At 37.2% G+C, this 8,558-nt stretch overlaps 1 non-coding gene across 1 annotated transcript; it reads left to right on the forward strand.

Annotated features, from left to right (window-relative positions):
* The first annotated feature begins 2,246 nt into the window (after positions 1 to 2,246).
* On the forward strand, positions 2,247 to 2,317 carry TRNAI-UAU (transfer RNA isoleucine (anticodon UAU)). Its single transcript has one exon. It is a non-coding gene; the product is annotated as a tRNA-Ile (tRNA).
* The last annotated feature ends 6,241 nt before the right edge of the window (positions 2,318 to 8,558 follow it).

Consider the following 8,558-nt stretch of genomic DNA (forward strand, 5'->3'; position numbering starts at 1 on the left):
CTTTTATTTTGATCCAGATGAGATATTTTTCCCGTCTCTGAGGTGGAAACTTCCTTTTGATATAGATACATTTTTTATTTTTATTTCAAAAGAACTAAAAGGAAACGGCAAGCAAATATTTATTAGCAAATCGTGGTCTCTTTTTATGATTGCAGTTTAAACGCAGAGTTCAGTGATCGAAAAATTTTAATTTGATAAACACATCGATTAACAGAGCAACCAAAAAAATAAATTGTTGTTCATTGAGGGTGAATTCGGTTTACATAACGCTGGGGCAGCGGCAATTATTACCAGTAACTGCTCACAATTAAACGCAAATTGCAAAAATCACTCTACAGCTCAAACAATAATTAAAATTCAATCCTTTGTCGGAAGTAACTGGCAATCGCCGCTGCCCCAGCGTAAATTGGTGGATTTAAAAACAACATAATACATAAGTCTTTAAAAATAATCTAGAGCTCTTTGTTCACTAGACAAACCAGTTACAATTTGAAATGTTTAATAATTGTTACAAAAATTAAAGTGGAATGATACTGGGCAGCAATTGAATATTATTTTAATTGTTGGATGCCTTAAACAATTGATCGATAAACAATTTGTTCAACAATTTGCAATAATAAAAAAATGACCTTCCTACAATAAAAATTCAAATTTTGCCAATTTTCTCCAAAATTTACAGTGCTCGAACATATTTTCTTGGCATATTCCGATTCCTCTCGTCGAGATCTGTTCAACGGTGTATGCCACTTATTGGGGAAACTCTTGGTTTTCAAATTAAATCGGATTTCAAGTAAGGAGACAGCCATTACCATTTGAAAAGCACGGTAACTTTCCAGCCAATTTTCTCAAAAAATTACAGCGCTCCTTAGGTCAATTTAGGCTTAAACTGGATCCTAAGGGATGAGTTTATGCATTGGCAACAAGCATTTTCCAGGCTTTTCTAGTATCATTCCTCTTTAATTCTCGTAATTTTGATTTTCAGAACTCTATTTGCAACTGCTGCGACAAATCAAAATCACTATTTTCTCAGTTGTGTTGAAAAAAAAATACTTTTCCATTTCAATAAAAGAATATGTAGGGAAATCAGAATATTGTACAGATTTTTAAAATCATAATCAATTGAAATTTCCAGAGGCATGCTAACGATTATTTTAGGCTCTTGGAGAGAGACATTTCAAGCCTTGATAAGCCAATTTCGAGCGTGGCTTTTTTTTCCGCCTGCCGTACTTTCTCCTCCGCTCACGCAGTTACATAGGTCCGTGTACATAAGCCCGAGATCAAAAAGAATTTCATTTCAGACACCACAGAGCCACAGTGTGCCACTGTTACAGAAATATAAACGCAATTTCGGGCCACCCTATCTTTTTAAGACGCAATGACTTTAAGCAGAGGAGATTCATTCCGGCGAACGCTGAGGGTAAAAATGAAAGGGGGATTCTTTATCCAACGCTCGTTTTTTTCGCTTTTAAGTCTCCTACAAAGGAGAAAGTATAGTGAATGCCGTTGCACACGTGCACACAATGAGATGGGATCTTCTCATGAAATTCTTTTCGGCTTTATTTATCGGGGTTCGGGGCAATGAAATGTGTTACTTCATATTGTAGCTTAAATTGCACATTTTATTTTTGATAGAGGTAGATTTTCTGTATTTACAAACTGATGCGTCTGACGCGTGGCTTGAAAAGGAGTACTCCTAAGTTCCTGCTAACATGGATGGATAAGGTTTCTCAAACTTTGAAATAATAATGCAGTTACGATAAACGCCCCAACAGAGATACATTATCTTTGCAAATAGTAAAAGATAATGGGAAATGATGTAAATTTAAATAATTATTAAATAATAGTGAAGTGACAAAACAAAATAAACATATATATTTTCAATTTCTTGACAATACAACACAATACATTTTAAATAGCATTAAAGAAAAGATGAAATACATGAAATTAATAAATTTAAAATATAAAATATAATTTTATTAGGTTTAAAATAAAATAAATGTAAAAATAAAAAATACATATTAAGTAATAATATGTTGAAATATTTTTTAAGTATTAATATTGTTTATTTTTTGCGAATTTAATTGCATTTTTGACCTTTGTGTTAGGTTCAGGATAGAAATTTCAGTATGATGCCCCTAATGAAGTCAAGGACTTCTAATTTCACCAAAAATTGCTCCGTTTTGCTAGGAAAAAAATTGCATTACAATAAATTGCGATTTTAAGCTTCCAGGGGCATTAATTAGCACGGGGGCGTAGCTTAATGGCAAAGTAATAGTCTTATGATCTATTGATCCGGGTTCGATTCCCGGCGCCTCCAATTTTTGACCTTTACCTATCTTTTCCGCTCCCACTCTTGATAGTATAAATTGTACCACTAAGAGGAACAATTTAGAATTATCAATGATGCAGTTTCAAGACAAAAATATACCCAAGTAACTGGAAAAGGGCTACAGAATCACTTTGAAACGAATTAATAAAATGTGATGGTAAATTTGTTAAAAGAATCTAATCCAATATTTATCCTGTTCAAAATGCTTCGTCACGAACATAAAACCGCTGGTTATCGCTTTTTTAGCACATGTTGCAATAAGAGGAGCGCATTCATTTTCAGGTACAGGTGGCGTGTGGCCGTAAGAGGATTAAAGTGGCGTGCGGCAAGTGAAACTATTTTTCACCGGCATGGACTTTTATGTTATGATCATCTGCTGGTGCGCTGCTCTTGGTCTCGGTCTCGCTGACTTGGTGCTCTGCCAAGCAATTTGGGAGTTGCGGCAATTTGCCTGACGGTAATTGCGTCGCTTCCTTATCCTATCTGGGTGGTGGAATTAATTACCACCCGCGCTTATCCGACACGTCGACCACGGCCCGGCTCACTTAATCAAGAAAGCAGCTCATCTCGCGCTGATTGCATTCCGACAAACTGGTGAGAAACAGTCATTCAATTCCTGTGTGTGTGTTTTGAATTTAAATTAACTTGACAAATTACTGTATGTGCGACTCTCAAAATTGATGACTGCATGTAGTAAAATTAGAAATTATTCGACGAAACGACGGGAGTTTTAAGTTTTTTGGCAAACACGATTGTTTATGTACACTTGACGATTTAAATGATTATTATTAAGCGTTCTAGGAATAATTGGCAACCAAAAACTATCGAAATGTCACCATGCAACTGTCTGATCTTTTCCTAGAAGCTCCAAAACGTGAGAGCCTCAATATAGAACAAGGAATGATTCATAAAAATGGCAGTTTAAACTTAACTGCTACTAAAAAGAGCTTGAAATGTCTGAAACATTCCCAGGTTTAACTGTCAAAATGTTGTTTTTCGATTAAAAAAATCCTGCACACAATGAAAATTTTCTTTAAAATGATGCAAAAATGTGAATTTGAACCCTTTAAAACAACACTAGTTGACTTTTAAAATAATAAATAGAAACTACGTGCTATCCTGCAGTTTAATTTCGATTAAAAAACTTATTTTTAAATTAGAGTGAGCAAGAAAATTAAGTAATATTATGATCAGGTTTTCTGTTGAATTTTTAAAAATATTTCACTACCTGTCCAATTTATATTCCTTTTTGGAAAAATTCTTGAATGCCCAATGCACTCCTCGCCATATTTTCCATTGCATTTAAAGGCTGCTTCCACTGTTAATTGCTTGAAAGGTAACACCGCTCTTTTCCATTAGTAAGACTTCGCTCGTAAATATAGAAAAATAGCATATCGGGTATAAGTTCCAGGAGCGGAAAGCAAGCAATGGAGAGAGTCTCACTCGCAGATAATTTTTCATTTAATCAATAAAAGTGGGGCAATAAATTTTTTGCTCGCTGTCACAAAGAAACAACACACTTCTCGGTATAAATCACTCGCGAGAAATTCAGGCCTGTGCATTCTCCATCCTCTCCACACCAGCAGGAGTAGCAGAAGAGTTGTAAATTTTGGTTGCTTTGTAAATCATCCCGCAGGCATCAACAGCAGCAGCCGTGTTCTCCTTGTTCGCTGCACTCGTCCTTAAAAGGAGCTTCGCGTTCTTGGAGGTCGACAAAGATTCGAGTCTATAGCTGAAAATGTTTTCTTAAGACGATCTTCACAGGAAGCTAACTCCAAATAAATATTTTTATTTCAAAATTTGAAACTCTTAATAAATAAAATAATTCTCTTTTTTGGTAAATTCAAAACAATTTTGTTTATGATTTTTTTTTAATTATGATCAACCATAAACCAACTAAATTTAAGTTTGTCATCGGAAACCTCTCTTTGAGGTGCACAGGCCACCATTTCTTTCCTCTTCGGGACGTTTGTTCAACACGAGAACGCAAAATACACAATATACTTTCACAAGGAACGAGCGGCAAGCGGAAAAAAGAAGAAAATTCCCGTGGGAAAGACAAAAATATGCGAATACAAAATTTATACCCCAGCCCGAACGACGACCCACGAGATGTAGCCAAAGGGAGAGGGAAAAAAGAGAGGAAATTCGCCTGGACTCTCGCATGCCACATCTTCATTTTTCATATATTCAATGAAGAGTGAAAGAATGTTTGTATCACGATTCACATTCCCTTCTTAACAAGTTATACTTTTTCTTCCCGTTCGTTACAATTTTATCGCCGTGGCGATTTATTACTGCTTATTAATCGCTGCTGAGACTCTTGAACTAACTACAAAGACGAAGCTCTCATCAGTCGTGTGATGTGTTTCACTCGACTCGCAGGGAATGCTTGCTCACGATAAGGCTGATAAGACACTCTGTTGTAGTTTAATTGGTTGCAAAATGGTGTTGCATTGAAGTTTTTGTTCCACGGAAGAAAAAACGAACAGCTTCACATGAAGAGTCTAAAAATTACCTGATTCGTATTCTTTAGGTGTATTTGAGTAAATCAGAGGAACAGAAATGAAATAGAGTTAACGTTATTAAATTCCAAATGAATGTATGAATAAATTTATTCAGGTTTTGGAATTTAATATAAATTCATTCATATCAAATTCCAAAACCTTAATAAATCAGATGAAGTAAAAGTAAAAATTATTTAATATTAGAGCCGCAGATTATCGATCTACTTTAAATGTCGTATTGGAACTGGGACAACTTGTCCTTTCATTCGGAGAGTGTGCAGTTGGGAGTAAAAAGTGCAGTTGGGAAGCTGGGAGTGGCTGCATATTTCCATGTCGGGCTGGCACGGCTGATTTGCATGAAATCAAATTCCAGCTTGATGGATAGGCCTGGGAGCGAGGGCCGCCGCTGCGTCTTGCTCATCTCCTCGGCAGGAATTGAGAAGGAAATGCGGAGAGAAAGCGCTGCTGATTACATTTCGGGGCTGATGCGTGCGTGGAGAGAGCGTGCGTGATTGGCCGCTTCATTAGTTTATCTGCATCCGCAGGCTCCCCCTTGTGCGGCGGCGGCGGCGGCATCGGAGGCGGCTCTAGGTAAATAAAGCGCGCACGGGTCTCATCTGAATAAGTAAGTGGCCGGCCGACCCTTAATGTGATGACCCGCGATATTAAAAAGGCAGGCCCCGGCATCGAGTCTTGGCCAAACACACTCTCTCTTTTAATCAAGCCGCCGAAATTGACAATTTTATTATTGGAGACCCGCTTTCATCCCTCCCTCCGGCGGACTCGGCAAACAAGTCATAATAAATGCATTAAACGGCTGGAATTGGGGGCCAAACTTATTCGCACCCTTTTGTTTGACGACTCGCTGAGATTGGACCAGAAGAAGCGACGCCGATGAGTATTTAAATCATAGATGATATCACCCGTCTGAATTACAATTTCGGCTCTGCTCCCCCAACACTCAATCAGTCCGTTTCTGGCTCCGTGACGTACAACTTTTGATTAAACTCCGCTTGGTGTTTTACAAATAGATATAGTGAAGTGATATGCTACACAGATTTTTATGCGAAACAGTCAGTCAATTTTAGAATGTTTCTTATTGTTAGAGAAATATAGTAAAAGCTGGGAGATTTATCAGTACAGAATTTCAAAGCGTTATTTGTTTAAATTTCTTGAAGATTTTATTTTTCTTAAATTCTCTCCTCTAAAACATTGAGATGGAAACCCTTTCTAGTTCTAAGAAAGCACACCTACTAATTTTTTCTTAATTTCATCCTTCAAAGTTTGAATTTTAATGGGAAATTTTCCGGTATTCACGGTTTTTGAGATTGGACGTTCAAATAAACATTATATTACTTTCTAAAAATAAATACTCTGAAAGAACTAATTTTTTGAATGGACAAATATAAATTTTTTGCACTAAAAACGACTATAAATAGTCATGAGTACACGAACAAATATTTTTCTGCCTGGAAAACTTATCAACAACAACTTTGGGTTTAGAAATATAGAAATTCCACCTAATTTTGAATTTGAAACAACTTTATCCCACGAGAATTTTTTTATTTTTTGGCAAAAAACCACACCAGTTTCCCTGTTTTATTCTTTTTGACTCTGCGGATTTTCTAATTGAAAGTAAAAAAAGCAAATTAAGCAAACACCAGATGTTTGAAGGTAAATTAAAGCAAATTGCCTTTCCCGTTCCTTTTGGTTTCAAGGCCGAATATGTGAGAGCAGAGTTTTTTGAAGAAATATTTTGCGGCAATCTCGGCCGCGTGCGGCTCCTCAGTGGAGGCAAAGGAAATCATAAAAGCGACGTCGTCGTGCGCCTTTACAGTGGAAATAAGGCGCACACATTAGGAAGCAGGTCATAAAGCATTGCGTAGGGCCCGCGCTAAAAATAACAAGAAAGCTGTAAAGTCTGCGTAAAGGAACGGACGCTTGCTCCGCGTTTGAATCACACGCTTCACAAAAGCGCGAACATCAATATTTCGGCTAGGGATGACACAATTTGTTTGCTCTCCATCTCGAAATCCTGATTAAAGGCAATATGAAGAGAAAGTTCTTGATTTTTGTGCGCCAATGCTTGCCTCCAAAACGATCATTTACGACTAAAAAACTCCGATTTGAGAAGATAAATAGCATTTTTTAACAATCGAATTTTCAAACGGAAAAACAGCAAAAAAGAAATACATTTTCATTTAGAAATATTTTAAATTGCTTTCATGATTGTGATTTTTTCTACTCGCCTTGCTGAATGCATTGGTGAGTTTCAGTAATTTTTGAAAATAAGAAAACCTGGACCATCTGCCATTTATCGCTTACAACATGTCAATTTGCAAACAATTTTTTAGAGGTGTTAGCTTAAACTGAAAGTAAGATCTCTCTGCTGGTAGGTTTTTTTTAAATTTAATTTCTTCCTCTTTTCACACCACTTTGAATAAGTTTTTAATAAGAGGGCATCAACGTTATCGGCCTAATTAATTCGGCTGTTGGCAGGAAATGATAATAAAAAAATTCAATTAGCCGAGCGGAGGAGTGCGCGAGGAGGCCGGAACGACTCCCACGACGCCCATGATTTCACTTTTTCTTTTGTGCCGCTGCAGCTACTTTTTCCGCCAGCTTTTTTCTCCAGCAGCACTGGGCGAGAATAAGTAAAGCTGTCAACAGTTGCCTCTTCCTTTTTTTTCCCAGGCAGGCAATCTGAAGTGAAGAAGCATGTCTCGGGAGTGTTGCAATCTCTTACTTTCAACACGAGTCGCCTCAGGTCGGCCTCGCAGCCACCCCACGAAGCCTCGGCTGCCAACCGCCTCCTGTGGCTCTCTCCCGGCCCTCCAGACACCGATGCATATTTCTGGCTGGCGAGCGAGTGCCGCTGCCGCCCGCGCCAAAGTGGAATTCTCTTTGCGGCACGAATTTTTGCGCCAAAGTGCTGCATAATTTAAATCGGCCTCCCGCCGGCACTAGCAGAACAGCAATTTTTTGTAGCTTGCGTTTTAAATATTTTAAATGTTTAATACAATTAATTGACAATAATTATTTCTGGCCACTGTGTGTTATAATATTATAATACATTTGTTTTTAAGATGGTTTCATGGACATGGGTGAAATTATACTATTTTTCTGGTAACAATAAATATCAGGAAGAAAAAAGTCAATAATTAGAATTATTTAAATTTATAAAAAATTCTCTAGATTAATTAGAAAGAAAAAAATTATTATTAATCAGCAGATCATATAAAACAAGTTGTATAGCTTCATCAAAATAATATAGAACATTTTTTCTCCAATTAAATTATTACAGGGACAGTTTTATCCAATAAACAGATTTTGTAAAAGGTTGTTGAAAGACTGGTTTTCAGTCAATTTTGTGATGGTGAAAAATTGCTTCGTATTTTATGATTCGTGCTCATTTATTTAAACTGAACTTTAATACAGAAAAAAACAAATGGGCAGCCCTCACAAGGATTATTCTGATTTTTCTATGCATAAAAATATCCTGATTCAATTAAACGTCAGCAAGAAGAAAAAAGCTTCAGGAGGGCAATGGACTATGCTTGAAATCTGTTGGTTAGAACGAGAGGAGTGGTGCGGTGTTGAATTTTTTACCGTTGCCGACCTCGATTGTCGCCGCGCCGTCTCTCTGGTTTTTTTGCGGCGCAGCACCTGCTGAGCGGCGGCTCATTTCCGCCATCAATAAGCAGCAGGCGGAAAAATAAAAA

The sequence above is a fragment of the Cloeon dipterum genome, chromosome 4, assembly GCF_949628265.1.
Source record: "Cloeon dipterum chromosome 4, ieCloDipt1.1, whole genome shotgun sequence".
Taxonomy (NCBI): Eukaryota; Metazoa; Arthropoda; class Insecta; order Ephemeroptera; family Baetidae; genus Cloeon; species Cloeon dipterum.